The sequence below is a fragment of the Oryx dammah genome, unplaced genomic scaffold, assembly GCF_014754425.2.
Source record: "Oryx dammah isolate SB20612 unplaced genomic scaffold, SCBI_Odam_1.1 HiC_scaffold_28, whole genome shotgun sequence".
Classification (NCBI taxonomy): domain Eukaryota; kingdom Metazoa; phylum Chordata; class Mammalia; order Artiodactyla; family Bovidae; genus Oryx; species Oryx dammah.
The window spans coordinates 48,752,730-48,771,968 of NW_024070212.1; the positions used below are offsets into that span (position 1 = coordinate 48,752,730).

At 38.8% G+C, this 19,239-nt stretch overlaps 1 protein-coding gene and 1 non-coding gene across 7 annotated transcripts in view; both read right to left on the minus strand.

Moving 5' to 3' along the window:
* The window catches only part of MTF2 (metal response element binding transcription factor 2), a 79,092-nt gene that overhangs the window by 45,047 nt on the left and 14,806 nt on the right, over positions 1-19,239 (minus strand). For 2 of the 6 annotated variants that reach the window (XM_040232296.1, XM_040232298.1), the window contains exon 2: positions 7,371-7,553. The exons of the other annotated variants lie outside the window; for them this stretch is intronic. The gene's annotated coding sequence lies outside the window, so the exon portion shown is untranslated. The remainder of the gene's footprint in view (positions 1-7,370; positions 7,554-19,239) is intronic. 6 annotated transcript variants of the gene reach the window in all.
* On the minus strand, positions 3,908-4,012 carry LOC120857176. The gene has a single exon (XR_005719633.1). It is a non-coding gene; the product is annotated as a U6 spliceosomal RNA (small nuclear RNA).

Below are 19,239 nucleotides of genomic sequence, written 5' to 3' on the forward strand. Positions count from 1 at the left end.
TTTCCTATTTGCCTTTGGCACAGTGGTAAAGAATCCACCTGCCAAGGCAAGAGATGCAAAAGACATGGGTTCAATCCCTGGGTCAGCAAGATCCCCTGGAGTAGGAAATGACAATCTGCTCCAGTATTCTTGCCTGGAAAATTCCATGGACAGAGGATCCCACGGGGCTCAGTCCATGGCATCAAAAGAGTCAGACATGAATGAGCACGCACACACATTTTACTATTTGACAACGCACACATAAAGACTCTATCTATAACATATCTGTACCTATGATGCTATCACTATTAGAGAAGCATTTCATCACTAGTATTGATATCCATCTTGAAAGAAACTGCCTTGACAAAAAGTTTTTCCTTGAAATCAAGTGGGAAAAAAAACAAAATCAAGTGGAGACCAAGGATTCTTCCCACTCCTTTGTTCGCTTCAGTCGTGTCCGACTCTGTGCGACCCCATAAACGGCAGCCCATCAGGCTCCTCTGTCCCTGGGATTCTCCAGGCAAGCACACTGGAGTGGGTTGCCATTTCCTTCTCCAATGCATGAAAGTGAAAGTGAAAGTGAAGTCGCTCAGTAGTGTCCGACTCTTAAGACCCTTGACTCAAGAACTTGAGAACTAGATGTGTAATTCAAATAGTGTGGCTTTTTTTTTTCCTCCCCAACCCATTTCCCAATTTATCCCCCAGCTAATTAGGAAATTATCTGACTATTACTTGTGACACCGCAGACAGTTTATTTCATCTGTCTGATATAATCTCTGAGGACTACTACAAGGCTAATATTAAAATATATGAGGGATTTCCCTGGGAGTCCAGTGGTTAAGACACTCCTAGAGCATGGGGCACAGCTGAAGCCCTTATCAAGGAACTAGTATCCCACATGATGCACAGCGCTGTCAAAAAAAAAAAAAAAAGAAAAAAAAATTATTGTATATATGTAACTGAATCACTTTGCTGTACACATGAAATTAACACAACACTGTTAACCAACCTAGGTCTCCTGCATTACAGGCAGATTCTTAACTGTCTGAGCCACTAGAGAAACCCTGAATCAACTATACTCCATAACAAAATAAAGTTAAAAAAACAAAATACATGAGTTATGCACTTGACAGTATAATTTCTCAAAAATGGTAGAAGAAATATTAGAAACTCAATGTCCTTTCAGGTTAATTATTTTTCCTTCAATAAATATTGAATAAGTACTGGACATGGAACAACAGACTGGTTCCAAATAGGAAAAGGAGTCCGTCAAGACTGTATATTGTCACCCTGCTTATTTAACTTCTATGCAGAGTACATCATGAGAAACGCAGGACTGGAAGAAACACAAGCTGGAATCAAGATTGCCGGGAGAAATATCAATAACCTCAGATATGCAGATGACACCACCCTCATGGCAGAAAGTGAAGAGGAGCTAAAAAGCCTCTTGATGAAAGTGAAAGAGGAGAGTGAAAAAGTTGGCTTAAAGCTCAACATTCAGAAAACGAAGATCATGGCATCCGGTCCCATCACTTCATGGGAAATAGATGGGGAAACAGTGTCAGACTTTATTTTGGGGGGCTCCAAAATCACTGCAGATGGTGACTGCAGCCATGAAATTAAAAGACACTTACTCCTTGGAAGAAAAGTTATGACCAACCTAGATAGCATATTCAAAAGCAGAGACATTACACTGCCGACTAAGGTCCGTCTAGTCAAGGCTATGGTTTTTCCTCTGGTCGTGTATGGATGTGAGAGTTGGACTGTGAAGAAGGCTGAGCGCCAAAGAATTGATGCTTTTGAACTGTGGTGTTGGAGAAGACTCTTGAGAGTCCCTTGGACTGCAAGGAGATCCAACCAGTCCATTCTCAACCCTGGGATTTCTTTGGAAGGAATGATGCAAAAGCTGAAACTCCAGTACTTTGGCCACCTCATGAGAAGAGTTGATTCATTGGAAAAGAGGCTGGGAGGGATTGGGGGTAGGAGGAGAAGGGGACGACAGAGGATGAGATGACTGGATGGCATCACTGACTCAATGGACGTGAGTCTGAGTGAACTCTGGGAGATGGTGATGAACAGGGAGGCCTGGCGTGCTGCGATTCATGGGGTCGCAAAGAGTCAGACATGACTGAGCAGCTGAACTGAACTGAAGTACCTATTCTAGGCCTGGTGAATGAGACAGTCAAGGTTCCTATCTTCGAAGCTCAAGATCGTGGTAGGAAAGACTCAAACAGATCTTCTTAGTTCTTCAGTTCAGTTCAATCACTCAGTCATGTCCGACTGCAACCCCGTGGACTGCAGCACACCAGGCTTCCCTGTGCATCACCAACTACCAGAGCTTACTTAAACTCATGCCTATTGAGTCGGTGATGTCATCCAAGCATCTCATCCTCTGTTGTCCCCTTCTCCTGCCTTCAATCTTTCCCAGCATTAGGGTCTTTTCAAATGAGTCAGTTCCTCGCATCAGATAGCCAAAATTTTGGAGTTTCAGCTTCAGCATCAGTCCTTCCAATGAATATTCAGGACTGATTTCCTTCAGGATGGACTGGTTGGATCTCCTTGCAGTCCAAGGGACTCTCAAGAGTTCTCTCTAACACCACAGCTCAGAAGCATCAATTCTTCAGCACTCAGCTTTCTTTACAGTCTAACTCTCACATCCATACTTGACTACTGGAAAAACTATAGCTTTGACTCAACGGACCTTTGTAGGCAAAGTAATGTCTCTGCTTTTTTTTTTTTTTTTTTACTTTACAATACTGTATTGGTTTTGCCATACATTGACATGAATCTGCCACGGGTGTACATGAGTTCCCATTCCTGAAACCCCCTTCCACCTCCCACCCTATATCATCTCTCTGGAACATCCCCGTGCACCAGCCCCAAGCATCCTGTATCCTGTATCCTGTATCGAACATAGACTGGCGATTTGTTTCTTACATGATAGTATACATGTTTCAGTGCCATTCTCCCATATCATCCCACCCTCTCCCTCTCCCTCAGAGTCCAGAAGTCCGTTCTATACATCTGTGTCTCTTTTGCTGTCTCGCATACAGGGTTATTATTACCATATTTCTAAATTCCATATATATGTGTCAATATACTGTATTGGTGTTTTTCTTTCTGGCTTACTTCACTCTGTATAATCAGCTCCAGTTTCATCCATCTCATTAGAACTGATTCAAATGTATTCTTTTTAATGGCTGAGTAGTGTTCCATTGTGTATATGTACCACAGCTTTCTTATCCATTCATCTGCTGATGGACATCTAGGCTGTTTCCATGTCCTGGCTATTATAAACAGTGCTGCAATGAACACTGGGGTACATGTGTCCCTTTCAATTCTGGTTTCCTCAGTGTGTATGCACAGCAGTGGCATCGCTGGGTCATATGGCAGTTCTACTTGCAATTTTTTAAGGAATCTCCACACTGTTCTCCATAGTGGCTGTACTAGTTTGCATTCCCACCAACAGTGTAAGAGGGTTCCCTTTTCTCCACACCCTCTCCAGCATTTATTGCTTGCAGATTTTTGGATCACAGCCATTCTGACTGGTGTGAAATGGTACCTCATTGTGGTCTTGATTTGCATTTCTCTGATAATGAGTGATGTTGAGCATCTTTTCATGTGTTTGTTAGCCATCCGTACGTCTTCTTTGGAGAAATGTCTGTTTAGTTTTTTGGCCCATTTTTTGATTGGGTCGTTTATTTTTCTGGAATTGAGCTGCAGGAGTTGCTTGTATATTTTTGAGATTAGGTGTTTGTCAGTTGCTTCATTTGCTATTATTTTCTCCCATTCAGAAGGCTGTCTTTTCACCTTGCTTATATTTTCCTTTGTTGTGCAGAAGCTTTTAATTTTAATTAGATCCCATTGGTTTATTTTTGCTTTTATTTCCAGTATTCTGGGAGGTGGATCATAGAAGATCCTGCTGTGAAAAAATATGGAACGCTTCACGAATTTGCGTGTCATCCTTTTGCAGGGGCCATGCTAATCTTCTCTGTATTGTTCCAATTTTAGTGTATGTGCTGCCGAAGCGAGCTGTCTCTGCTTTTTAATATGCTGTCTAGGTTGGTCATAGCTTTTCTTCCAAGGACCAAGCGTCTATTAATTTCATGGCTGCAGTCACCATCTGCAGTGATGCTGCAGCCCAAGAAAAGAAAGTCTGTCACTATTTCCATTGTTTCCCCATCTATGTGCCATGAAGTGATGGGATGAGATGCCATGATCTTAGTTTTTTTCAATGTTGAGTTTTAAGCCAGTTTTTTCACTTTTCTCTTTCATTTTCATCAAGAGGCTCACCAGTTTCTCTTCCCTTTCTGCCATAAGGGTGCTGTCATCTGCCTATCTGAAGTTACTGATGTTTCTCCCAGCAATCTTGATTTCAGCTTGTGCTTCATCCAGCGTGACATTTTGCATGATGTATTCTGCATATAAGTTAAATAAGCAGGGTGACAGTATACAGCCTTGACGTACTCCTTTCCCAATCTGGAACCAGTCTGTTGTCCCATGTCCAGTTCTAACTGTTGCTTCCTGACCCGCATACAGATTTCTCAGGAAGCAGGTCTGGTATTCCCATCTCTTGAAGAATTTTCCACAGTTTGTTGTGATCTACAGTCAAAGGCTTTGACGTAATCAATAAAGCAGATGTTTTTCTGGAATTCTCTTGCTTTTTCTATGATCCAATGGATGTTGGCAATTTGATCTCTGGTTCCTCTGCCTTTTCTAAATCCAGCTTGAACACCTGGAAGTTCACGGTTCATGGACTGTTGAAGACTGGCTTGGAGAATTTTCAGCATTACTTGGCTAGCATGTGAGATGAGTCCAATTGTGCAGCAGTTTGAACATTCTTTGGCATTGCCCTTCCTTGGGATTAGAATGAAAACTTAAGTTCTTAGGGCTGATTCAAGCCCAGCCACCAAGTTCAGGTTACATGCTTTCTTAGTATACTATATACAGCTCTCCAATCACTGTACTTTCCACACTGTGCTCCATTTGCACAGTGGAGCATTAATTTGTCTTTACTTCTCAACCCTTCTCTGAGAGGGGAAAAGACTGTCCCAGTTTTGTTTACCAATACTTCCCAGGTACACAGCACAGTGCTCAGAATGCAGTAGAAACACAGTAATCAATAAATTATCAGCAGGAACTCTTAATTTAATTAAAAACAGTCTAAGAGCCAAACAAATGACTCACCTCCCTAATAGGAACTTCTGCCCCTCTATTGGGCTTAAGGTTTCCCTACTCTTCTGTAATAAACCCAATAAGCCAAGACAGATTCACTACAACCATGTCTCAAGTACCCCTGCCACTAACCTTCAACCTGTAAGTACTTGGCAGCAAAGAAAGCAGGGAAGAAAAACCTAGTCCCAATTCACTACTGCAATCTCCCACTGGAGCACATTCCACCTCTTACTCACCTCAATCCAGAAACTCAAAAGGGTATGCAATAGCAAGAAATGACTAGCACTGACAAAGGAAAAAAAAACCTATCCTGCTGCTACCTTAACCCCAAGCATCTCAGGTCCTGATCAATCCCATCTCATCTTAAAGAGTAAAAGTTGCCATCTTGCGCAGGCTCTTTCCTACAATTTCTTCCCTTCCCTGAGAAAAGTACCATATGTTTGGGATATAATCACATGTGAAGAATATAATGTAACCTAACAATGATGCCACTTTTGATGGGACCTTTCACAAAAATACAGTCAAATTCATGAGGTCAAGCAGGGCCAAAGCAGAGCCCAGATATAAGGGAAGTAGAAGACAATCTACAGAACCTTCACCCTGCATTAAAGCAACAGGGAAGAAATTCTCTTTTGAGGCAAATATAGTAAAATGAAGTTTGAGGTTGGTTGCCTTCTGACTGGCTGTGGTTTCATTGTAGAACATCTAAGGGAACCAGGGTTGGACCCAGAGGACAGACAACATAAGCAGGCAGCTTTATGGCTGCTCTACTCAAGTGCTTAGTTTTAGAAACAGTGAAGACAAAATAATGATTACATTTTTAAAATCAAGTATTACAGAAAGGATTAAAATGAAATGCAGTAGTTCCCCACCAATCCCTTCCCATATTTCAGTCCTGCTCTCCAGAGGCTGATGCTTTCACCCATTTCTCTTGGGAGGTGTCACCGTATTTCTAAATAATGTGCTTATATTTCTTTTTAATTGATCAACTTCAGATCTTAACTATTTATTATAAAAACAATAATCACCAAACCCCTTCCTCTACAAATCTTACTGGACTATTTTCAAGAAATCAATGAAGTGTTTTACTCAGCTAAATGGCATACATTTATTACATATCTTTTCTTATTCACTTTTTATTTTTCCTAAAATTGCTTATTAATATGATAGTTTAGTCTCCTTAGTTCAAATTGTCAGACTGTCAATTTTTTCCCCCTCATATAAGTCTTACTATTAGAATTCTCCTCATTCCTGAACCAATCTGCACTAATAATCTTCTAGGCCCCATCATCTTTGAAGTTTCCCTTATCACTTTATTTTCTGGATCACATATTCTTTTGTTGAACCAGTGGCTTGCAATAAAAAGATGTGTGCATGTACATTTTCTGAATCTTTATGTATCTAAAACTATTCAGTCCTAGAGAGTTTTATGTTGAAAATAATTCTCTCAGAAGTCTGACTGAACTCCTTAACTACATCCAGCACTTAGCACTGACAATGAAAATCAGAGTTATGCTACTCTGCTTTTTCCTCCCTGGTAGGCTAGTGCTTTTTTCCCCTCAGGAAGTTTTTAGGATCTTCCTTTATCATTGATGTTTTCAAAATTCATAAGGATGTGTCTAGATGGAGGCTCTTCTTTTCATCATACTTGCTCACTTCTCAGTAAACCCTTTCTATTATCTACTTATTCAGGAATCATTTCTTCAGTTTATCTTGGGCTCTCCTTTCATGCAACAGGCTTTCAGTGAACTTTTCCTTGTTCACTGATATTTAAGACTGCTACTGCTGCTAAGTCACTTCAGTCGTGTCCGACTCTGTGCAACCCCATAGACGGCAACCAACCAGGCTCCCCCGTCCCTGGGATTCTCCAGGCAAGAAGACTGGAGTGGGTTGCCATTTCCTTCTCCAATGCATGATAATGAAAAGTGAAAGTGAAGTCGCTCAGTCATGTCCGACCCTCAGCGACCCCATGGACTGCAGCCTACCAGGCTCCTTCGTCCATGGGATTTTCCAGGCAAGAGTACTGGAGTGGGGTGCCATTGCCTTCTCTGATTTAAGACTGAGGTTATAAGAATTTGCATGTGAATTCTTCCTTCTGATACAGAACTTAAAGAGTGATGAGATAAGCTTTAGGGTTATTAGCTGGGAAGGCAAAACTTAGGTTGAAAAGCCAAAGTATGAAGGTCTTTCTTCAGAACTCCCTCCACGTTATTTACCTGAAAAGCTAGACAACTGGGTGTGGGTCAGTGGGCAGTGTCCACCTGTTTAAGATACGGACATCTTACTTCTCACAACTGTCGATGTTATCCTTTCCACCGTCACCTTGCTGGAACACCTGGTCAGGGTTACTACTAGAGGCTTAGAATCAGCAGATACCTCAGTCCTACAGCTGGGCAATGCTGAGAAGAAACACGCTCAATTAGAGCACAGGTTTAAATTTTGAAACCATTACAGTGGGTAGTAAGTATTAGGAACACTGCAAATAAGTTATATGACAAATTATACACCAGGCGACTTGGAATCCTAATTCCCATTCACAGTGAATTATGTATAAAATAACACATATTTTACATATTAAATATGTATATGGCTTTCTTTGGGGGAGAGAGGGCACACTGCATTGCATGAGATCTTAGTTCCCCAACCAAGGATCAAACCTGCACTTTCTACATTGGAAGCAGAGTCTTAACCATTTGAATGCCAGTGTAGTCCCAGATTACACCCTTACTATAAACAACTAACTCATACACTTTTGTCTCCTAAGCTGTTAATAGCTGAAAACTGGTATCTCAGAACAAATATACTTTTAATTAACCAGACAATTTAAGCAACAAAAACAGTCCATTCCCCAAACAATTCTGAAGAAGAGGCCAAATGGAAGTTAAGGCAAATATGATGATTCTACCTGTTAGATATCTGCTACATCTCAGGTACTATGCTAGGTGGTAAGAGAAACAAATACATGACATAACACCAAGGAACCACAGACTAAATGGGGGAACAAAGGGCATGAAGAAACATTTCTTATAATGAACACACTGAGAATTTCTAATCTATCTAGGAGCAAGAGACAAGGTCAGTCAAGACTTCATCAACACTCAGCTAATTAACCTGAAACATGAGCAGTAGTTTCCCAGATGAACTTTATAAAGGGCTTTGTAAGCCTAGGGAACATATGCAAAGGCACAAAGTTCCACAACAATACACACTTTTCTAGGTACAAAACTTCAGAGAAAAAGTTGCAAAAAATAACATTGGCCAAATGAAAAATGCATATAAGGCACGCACGTGTGCTCAGTCGTGTTGGACTCTTTGCAACCCCATGGACAGTAACTTGCCAGGCTCCTCTGTCCATGGGATTTTCCAGGCAAGAATACTGGAGTGGGTTGCCATTTCCTTCTCCAGGGGATCTTCCTGACCCAGGGATTGAACCTGTGTCTCCTGTATTGGTAGGTGGATTCTTTACCACTGAGCCACTTGGGAAGCCTACATATACCCCCTACCTAGCACATAATAGGTTATCAATACTGGCTGAATGAATAAACATACAAATAAATATATGCTATCAAAGGAGAGAAAAGATGGGAACTGTAATAAATCCACAATAATCTATGAACAAGAAAATAACAACATGAATTAGAGTCATGTATAGCAGGGCTTTGAGTAACTTAGTTTATATACTTTAGGCTTTCCAAGGTTTTCATTTTAGTAATGATATTAAATAATTTTAAAAGTATACTGGACAGATATCTAGAATTAACTCCATGTGGTATTAAAGCAAACGAGAAATTTAGAATAATTCCCAGGTTTTCAACTTGAGAGAATGGGAGGATAATATGAGGGAAATTAGGAGGAAAACAGCAGCCATGTTAAATTATCTGTTTCATCAAAGAACAGATGTCTATTAGACAAAATATTTATAAACACTGACCATCTACTAAGACATAAAACAAGTCTCAACAAATTTTAAGCTATAAAAGTCATATGGCTTATGTTCTCTGACTGCAATGGTATAAAACTAAAAAGCAATAAGAATATAAATTAAAAATTTAAAAACTTAGTCATATACTTCTAAAATAACCCACGGGCCAAAGAAGCAACCATAATGGAAATTATCAAGTATTTTGAGTTGAACAATTATAAAAATATCATATATTAAAACTTTTCAGATATGGCTAATGCAGTACTTAGATAAGTCATTTTAAAAATATCTATAATAGAAAAGAAAAACATTAAGACTTATTTTGTAGCCTAATATATAACGTATCTTGGAGAATATTTCATGTACACATGAAACACATGATGGAATAGAAGAAAGTATATTCTATTCCTTTTGAATGGAATGTTCTGTATATATCTGTGAAAATCCACTTGGATCATTTAAGGTCAATGTTTCCTTTCTGAGGTTCTGTCAGCATGATCTATCCACTGATGAAAAGGGAGTATTAAAGTCCCCTATTATTATTGTACTGCTGTGTATTTCTCTCTTTGGGTCTGTTAACATTTGTTTAAACATTAAGTGATCCTAATTGGGTGCATTAGTATTTACAAATATTATATCCTCTTGTTGTATTGACCCCTTTACCATTATGTAATGCCCTTCTGTGTCTTTTATTACAGTCTTTTCCCACTATAGTGGTATGAAACTACACATAGATTTTAAGAAAAAAAAACTGAAAAAAATCACAAATATGTAATTAAACAACATACTACTGAACAACCGACAATTCAAAGAAAAATCAAAAGAGATATTAAAAAATATCTTAAGACAAATGAAGATGGAAAAAGAACATACCAAAACATATGGGATGCAGCAAAAGCAATTCTAAGAAGGAATTCTATAGTAATACAGGCCTATGTCAGGAAAAAAGAAAAATCTATAGTAAGCAACCTAACTTTACACTCCAAGGAACTAGAAAGAGAAGAACAAGGGACAGAGTTAGCGGAAAGAAGGAAATAACAAAGATCAGAGCAGAAATAAATAGAGACTAAAAAGACAATAGATATCAAATTGCCAACATCCGCTGGATCATGGAAAAAGCAAGAGAGTTCCAGAAAAACATCTATTTCTGCTTTATTGACTATGCCAAAGCCTTTGACTGTGTGGATCACAATAAACTGGAAAATTCTGAGAGACGGGAATACCAGACCACCTGACCTGCCTCTTGAGAAAGCTGTATGCAGGTCAGGAAGCAACAGTTAGAACTGGACATGGAACAACAGACTGGTTCCAAATAGGAAAAGGAGTTCGTCAAGACTGTATATTGTCACCCTGCTTATTTAACTTCTATGCAGAGTACATCATGAGAAACGCTGGACTGGAAGAAACACAAGCTGGAATCAAGATTGCCGGGAGAAATATCAATAACCTCAGATATGCAGATGACACCACCCTTTGGCAGAAAGTGAAGAGGAACTAAAAGCCCTCTTGATGAAAGTGAAAGAGGAGAGTGAAAAAGTTGGCTTAAAGCTCAACATTCAGAAAACGAAGTTCATGGCATCCGGTCCCATCACTTCATGGCAAATAGATGGGGAAACAGTGGAAACAGTGTCAGACTTTATTTTTGGGGGCTCCAAAATCACTGCAGATGGTGACTGCAGCCATGAAATTAAAAGAGGCTTACTCCTTGGAAGGAAACTTTTGACCAACCTAGATAGCATGTTCAAAAGCAGAGACATTACTTTGCCGACTAAGGTCCGTCTAGTCAAGGCTATGGTTTTTCCTGTGGTCATGTATGGATGTGAGAGTTGGACTGTGAAGAAGGCTGAGCGCCGAAGAATTGATGCTTTTGAACTGTGGTGTTGGAGAAGACTCTTGAGAGTCCCTTGGACTGCAAGGAGATCCAACCAGTCCATTCTGAAGATCAGCCCTGGGATTTCTTTGGAAGGAATGATGCAAAAGCTGAAACTCCAGTACTTTGGCCACCTCATGCCAACAGTTGACTCACTGGAAAAGACTCATTGCTGGGAGGGACTGGGGGCAGGAGAAGGGGACAACAGAGGATGAGATGGCTGGATGGCATCACTGACACGAAGGACGTGAATCTGAGTGAACTCCAGGAGTTGGTGATGGACAGGGAGGCCTGGCGTGCTGCGATTCATGGGGTCGCAAAGAGTCAGACACGACTGAGCAACTGAACTGAACTGAACTGATGAAACCTAAGACATGGTTCTTTGAAAAGATAACAAAATAGACAAATCTTTAGCTAGTTACCAAGAAAAAGAGAAATCAATAAGATCAGAAATGAAAGTGGAGATGTTAAACTGATACAACAGAAACATAAAGAATCATAAGAGACTACAATGAACAATTATACACCAACAAGGACAACACAGAAGAAAAATTCCTAGAAACATACAACCTGCCAAGAATGAATCATGAGGAGAAAATCTGAACAGACTGAAGTGGAGATGGAACCATTAATTTTTAAACAAACTCCTACCAAACAAAAATCCAGAATCAAATGGCTTTATTGCTAAATTCTACAGAACATTCGATGAAGAATTAATACAAATCCATCTCAAACGCCTTCAAAAAACAGAAGGCAAGAGAACAATTCCAAATTCATTTTATGAGACCAGCATTAGCCTGAGACCAAAACCAAAGAGTCACAAGAAAAGAAAACCACAAATCAATATCCCTGATAAACACAGATGCAAAAAAATACTAAACAAAATAGTAGCAAACTGAATTCAACAAAATATTAAACAATCATACACCATAATCTAGTGGGATCATCCAGAGATGCAAAGATGGTGTAACATTCATGAATCAGTCAATCTAATATACAACATTAACAAAGTGAAGAATAAAAACCACATGATCACCTCAACAGATGCAGAAAAAGCATCTGACAAATGCTAACCTCTTTGACCCACTTCTCAGAGTAATGAAAATAAAAATAAACAAATGGGACCTAAAAGCTTTTACACAGCAAAGGAAATCATAAATAAGATGAAAAGACAACACTCAGAATGGGAGAATATACATGCAAATGAAGCAATAATAAAGGGTCTATTTTCAAAATACACAAGCAGCTCAAGCAGGCTCAGTATCAAAAAACAACACAAGCAAAAAACAGGTGAAAGACCTAACATTTTTCCAAAGATGACATACAGACTGCCAACAAACATGTGAAAAGATATTCAACATCACTCATTATTATAGAATGCAAATAAAAACTACAATGAGACATTACCTCACACTTGTCAGAATGGCCATCATCAAAAACTCTACAAACAATAAATGCTGGAGAGGGTATGGAGAAAAGAAAACCCTCTTGCACTACTGGTGGGAATGTAAATTGATACAACTACTATGGAAAACAGAATGTAGGCTTCTTTAAAAACTAAAAATAAAACTATCATTGGCAGCTGGATTCTTAACCACTGAGCCACCTGGGTATCATTACAGCAGCATGAAACACTAAAAGACAGTAAAGTACTCATTTAAAATTCTAAGTGAAAAATAAATAGGGTGAAAATCAACTTTATAACAAGCCAAATTATGGATCAAGAGTGAAGGTACAGACTTCCCTGGTGGTGTAGTGGTTAAGACTCTGCCCTTCCACTGCAGGGCCTGTGGGCTGAATCCCTGGTTGGGGAACAAAGATCCCACATGCCTCTTGTCTTCAACCCAAAAAGAGAATGAAGGTAGTGCAAGAGTATTTTCAGGCCTATGAAATCTGTAAAGACTTATCCCCAAACACACTTTCTCTGACCCTTACAGAAGATACCAAAGAGCGGGAGTAAACCAAATAAAAAGCAGACATAGGATACAAGGGAGTCAACACAGCAGACAGGCAAAGGAATGATGGTGCAGGCAAGCCCCAAGACATCTTTTAGAGAGCTACGAGTACAGATTAGAGCAGAACTCCAGAAGAGCTCCAGGAGAGTATTTCAAGAAAAATAAACGTGATTGATTAAGTTATACAACAGATCTCGAAAAGTACACTTCAAGACTTTACAAACTGTGGAAAGATGAGTGAATATTTCAATGTTCAAAGAAAACTAAGCAAATTTTAATTTTTAGTGAGACAACTTTGAAATACAGTTGTATAAGAATTCTAGAGATAAAAGCTAAAAATATCTAACAAATTTCTGACATTGTTCTAAGATCTGTGCATGTATTAACTCACCGAAGCCTCACGATTACTCTGCAACATCATACTCTATGTGGCTCATATGTAAACTATTTTTATAAAATCCTACAAAGGAAAATGGAGTTTGAAATTTTTTGTATAACCATACTGAAAGAATGTTGGAAGACAGTAAATGAGAAAAAATTCTCATTTAACATCACAGGAAGAAAATGCCTCAAACTGATGAATCAACACACAGCTATGCTTTCTTTAGCAATATAAAGAAACAGGAGAGCTAACAAGCAGCATGCGGGCAGCGGAGAGGGGTGGGGAGTTGGGGGGTGGGGGCGGGGGTGGGGGCGTATCATGAGGCGAGATATGTCCCAGCCACCACCGTTAGTATGCCCAGAGCCATAGTGGAGGTGAGGCACGGACCCCACGGGCTTGGGGCCAGGGCCAGCAGAAGCCCTTCCAGGTGGGTTTCTACAACATCAAGCGGACCCTAGGCAAGGGCAATTTCTTGGTGGTGAAGCTAGCTGGGCATTGAGTCACCAAAACACAGGTTGCAATAAAAACAATTGACAAAACATGATTAGATTCAACCCATCTGGAGAAAATACATCAAGAGGTTCAGATCATGAAGCTTCTGAATAATCCTCACATCAAAAAACTCTGTTTATCAGTTTTGAATGCATGGAGGTTGATTGTTAAATTTAGGATGAAAATTTTAAAACTTATCTCTTTACTGCAAATGTGTCTGTGCTCAGTAGCTCCTGGGGCAGGCTGCCATTTCCTATTCCAGGGGATCTTCCCTACCCAGGGATGAAACCATGTCTCCTGCACTGGCAGACAGGTTCTCTACTACCAGCATCACCTGGAAAGCCCACACTGCCGAAAAGTCTACCATACAGTGCGAAAAGAATCTGAGTTAAACAAGACCCTTCCACCTTGGCAGATAATTATTAAACTTTAAAACTAGCTGCTCTTACTAGTTTTCCTAAACTTGTCTGTGCAAAGGCAGAGATCCTGTTTCAAACCGTCCATCAAAAATGGAGACCTGTAACACCTGTGCCCTGATGAGAGCAAGGAACCTGCCATCTAATCCACTTTAAAAACCTACCTCACCCTGTCTGTCCAGTTTGCTTTGTGACTTTACTTTTGTTCTCCTGTTGAAACTAATAAACTGTACCTTTGGGGAAAAGAATAAAAAGAAATAGCTAAAAGTTAAAAACAGTTGCCTTTAAGAAGGATAGCGGGAACAGACAAACTGTATTTTCGTTAAAATTTTAATTTTACAACTATTTGATGTTTTATACTCTCAGCAAGCAATATTTTGATGAATATTAGAAAATTATTAAAGTTAAGAAATACTCTTGGTAACATCAACATCTACAGCAGTTGTTTCCCAAAGGAAGTAACAGTTCTGGAATAACAGTTCTACAGAATATTAATAGCCGCTTTATGAAAAGTCATATGAAGAAAAAGTAGGAGGCTTTTTCATGAAGGATTATTCTGAAACCCTTCATATGTTAAGATACACTTCACAGTTTTTTCACAGAACTACCCACACTCCCTTCCCCTTGAACTAGCTCAAAAATCTTACTAAGTCAGCAGTTCTCAAATGTAATTAAGTCCACAGACCAGGGTCAATCTACAACAAAGTAAGAAAAGCAAGGATATACTGAGCTTTAATTAAGTTAAAATTATACTGAGCTTTAATTAAGTTAATCACCTTATAGACCGTTCTGTATTTTGAGAGCATATCCTTTTCACGTTCTTGGAGCTGAAATATATCTTCTTTTACGAAATAATGGTGATAAGTGGCAGTTTTTTTAAACATTTTTACTTTCCCAAATAAAAAGCTGACAACCTTATGTCAGCACACTACCTCCAGCCCACTAAGAAAAGCGAAAAGTTTATGAAAGTCAAATCTGGGAATCTTACGAAAACTCTTTTAAAAGATGATCAAAACAATCCTCTAAGGAAAAGAGTCACCACAGAAATGGAAAGATAACCCAGAGAGAGAAATAGCATTAAAAAAAAAAAAAAAGATGACTGAGAAAAAGGAGATAGTAACATATCAGATGTACCTAATAGAGGAGGTTAGGGAAAATAAGCAACAAAAGCTGTTTATTGAAGTTAACCATTCCAAAGTCAACTATGATCACTGAGCTTAAATGCCAGATTGCTGCTACTGCTGCTAAGTCACTTCAGTCGTGTCCAACTCTGTCCGACCCCATAGATGGCAGCCCACTAGGCTCCTCTTTCTCTGGGATTCTCCAGGCAAGAACACTGGAGTGGGCTGCCATATCCTTCTCCAACGAATGAAAGTGAAAAGTGAAAGTGAAGTCACTCAGTCATGCCCAACTCTTAGCGACCCCATGGACTGCAGCCTACCAGGCTCCTCCGCCCTTGGGATTTTCCAGGCAAGAGTACTGGAGTGGGTTGCCAATGCCAGATTACATGGGGCTTTACAAACAGGCTGAATTTAGCTTACACTTTTTAAGCTCCTCAGAGATCAAAAGATGTTTTGGGATGGACAAACTTAACCATTAATATAAGCTACTGGTTAAAGAATGAAGAGATGGTTGAATCTAGGTTATTTACTAACCATAAATATTAATAGTCTAACAAACCTACTCTCATAAACTGATGATTAAGTCTGAATCTACTGTGTAAAACATATATTAAAAACAAAATCCAAGAATTTTCTAGGAATGTATCACCTAACAACTTCTCACAAATGGAATTTGCATTTCAAATTACAAATGAAAAGAAATATATTGCTCTCTAAAACTTTACATAGTGTCTGGCAGAAAACAACAGGTACTTAATAATTATCTCTTTAAAAAATTAATCAAAGCTTATATTCACCAATACACATATATAAGTAAAAAAAAAAAATCCACCTATCAAGCAAATATCACTATCCTATGAATGCACATATTTTACTATAGAAAAAGCCAAAAACTTTTAAATTGCCTTAATTTCACCTCACTTGAAGACTGAAACTAAAAGCAGAGAGGCAATTCTCCACCCCAACCTCAGTTTCAGCCTATATCCTCTAGAATTAAAAATAGCTTAGCCATCTAACAGGTCAGGCAATGACAGAGGTGTTAACAATTTCAGTTGAGTGTGGCTTTGGCTCTCCGTGAAATTATAGAAAATATACTTTAAAACCTTCAAATTTAGGCAAAAATATCAGTTTTATAGAACACTTTCGTATGTTCAGGCTTTTGCAACAAGTATATTTTGTGATCACAAAAAGATTTTTATAAACTATTAATAAAAGATCATTTTTTTAAAAAAAAATTGTAAATGACACTTAAATATAACATATCAAGTGTTTTTGGAATGGCAAAGAAATACCAAACATTTAGAGACAGTATAACATTTCAAAACTATATTGGATTTTTTTTTAAAAGATAGTCGGTGCCTTTTCATCATAATATCCACAGTCATCTAAACTGTGCAAATAGAAAACAGAATGTCTCCACAATGACATTTTATTATTTAGCTAATAATATCAGTTTGCATATCCCTGATGATATTAGTTATGAGATGAACAGTTATCTTGCATGCAATAATTAGCTATACTGCATACAATAGATAGCAGGTAACCACAGATTTAAAACAACAAAACCGACAACGCTAATGTTGTTTAACTGCTAAGGCGCGTCCAACTATTTTGTGACCCCAAGGACTGAACAGCCTGTCAGGTCCTCTGTCCATGGGATTTCCCAGGCAAGCATACTAGAGTGGGTTTCCATATCCTTCTCTTGAACTGGGGATTGAACCCCGTTTCCTGCACTGACAGGCAGATTCTTTACCACTGAGCCACCTGACAAGCCCAAAATGCAAAATAACTCAGCCATAAAAAAAGAAACAATGCCATCTGCAGCAATATGGATGGACCAAGAGATTATCCTGCTAAGTGAAGTAAGCCAGATAGAGAAAAACAAATATTAGATATCGCTTTATGTGGAATCTTTAAAATAAAAATGAACAAGAAAACAAACTTGTGGGTTATCAAGGTCGAAAAGAGGGGAGAGGGATAAATTAGAGGAGTTTGGGACTAACATATACACACTATGTATAAAAATAGATAACCAGCAAGGACCTACTGTACAGCACAGGGAACTATATTCAATATTTTATAGTAACTATAAGGCAAAAGAACCTGAAAGAAAAAATGTAACAATCACTTTGCTGTACACTTGAAACAAATACAACACTGTAAATCAACTACACTTCAATAAGAATAAAATTCACAAATCCCTTTTTTAAAAAAACAGAAAAAAAACGTAATGTCGTTAGAACCCAAAACTACATGAGAATGCTCTGAAATTCAGTATAAATACATTTTTAGTAATAGATAAGAACACTTAACCAGAGCTACATAAACCACTCTTCTAATACAATTCATGAACTGCTATAGAAAAGTCCTCATACTGTCAGTAGAGAGGTTCAAGTATCCGTAAGGAAACCTTAAACTGTGAGATGGAAATTATCATCTCTCTTGTGGTTGAAAATTGGTATATTTTGTTTCTGTATGTTTAAAACATCTTAATATTATAAAACTATAATTCTAAAAAAGAAAAAAAAAAAAACTCACCTAACAATAGTAAAGTGGTATTTGTGCCAGACACTCCTCAAAGAGCTCAAAGTTCTTTTTTTGATGTCTATTAATAACTTTAAAGTCAAATTCCCTGGAGGTTTTCAGTCCCTTTGCCAGATTCCCAGGTTGGGAAATCTGTTGTGGATCCTAGAACTTTCGTATTGTGGGTCCTAGAACTTTCAGGTCATGGAGGGGAGTTCTGACAAAACGTGGTCCACTGGAGAAGGGAATAGCAAACCACTTCAGTGTTCTTGCCTTGAGAACCCCATGAACAGTATGAAAAGGCAAAAAGATATGGCACTGAAAGATGAACTCCCCAGGTCGGGAGGTGCCCAATATGCTACTAAAGAAAAGTGGAGAAATAACTCCAGAAAGAATGAAGAGATGGAGCCAAAGCAAAAATAACACCCAGCAGTGGATGTGACTGGTGATGGAAGTAAAGTCCAAAGCTGTAAAGAACAATATTGCATAGGAACCTGGAATGTTAGGTCAAACGGGAATTGGGAGTGGTCAAACAGGAGATGGCAAGACTGAACATCAATATTTTGGAATCAGTGAACTAAAATGGACTGGAATGGGTGAATTTAATTCCAATGACCATTTTATCTACTACTGTCGGCAAGAATCCCTTAGAAGAAACAAAGTAGCCCTCACAGTCAACAAAAGAGTCCTAAATGCAGTACTTGGGTGCAAATTCAAAAATGACAGAATGATCTTTGTTTCCAAGGCATATCAGTCAATATCACAGTAATCCAAGTCTATGCCCAACCACAAATCCCAAATAAGCTAAAGTAGAACGGTTCTATTAAGACCTACAAGACCTTCTAGAACTAACACCAAAAACAGATGTCCTTTTCATCATAGGGGATTGGAATGCAAAAGGCAGAAGGCAAGAGATACCTGGAGTAACAGCTAAGTCTGGCCTTGGAGTACAAAATGAAGAAGGGCAAAGGCTAACAGAGTTTTGCCAAAAGAACACCCTGGTCATAACAAATACCCTCTTCCAACAACACAAGAGACGACTCAACACACAGACATCACCAGACGGTCAATGCCAAAATCAGACTGATTATTTTCTTTGCAGCCAAAGATGAGAGAAGCTCTATACAGTCAGCAAAAACAAGACATGGAGCTGACTGTGGCTCAGCCAAATTCAGACTTAAATTGAAGAAAGTAGGGAAAAATACCACTAGGCCATTCAGGGGTGGGGGAGAGAGAGAGAGAGTGTGTGAGTGTGTGTGTGTGTGTGTGTGTGTGTGTGTGTGTGAGTGTGTGTGTGTGTGTGTACACCTTTATATAATTATTTTAATTATCCCACAGATTAGCTTTAAGAAATAATGTCATCAATATTCATGATGTCACCAAAATTGATTCTATGAGGGAAAA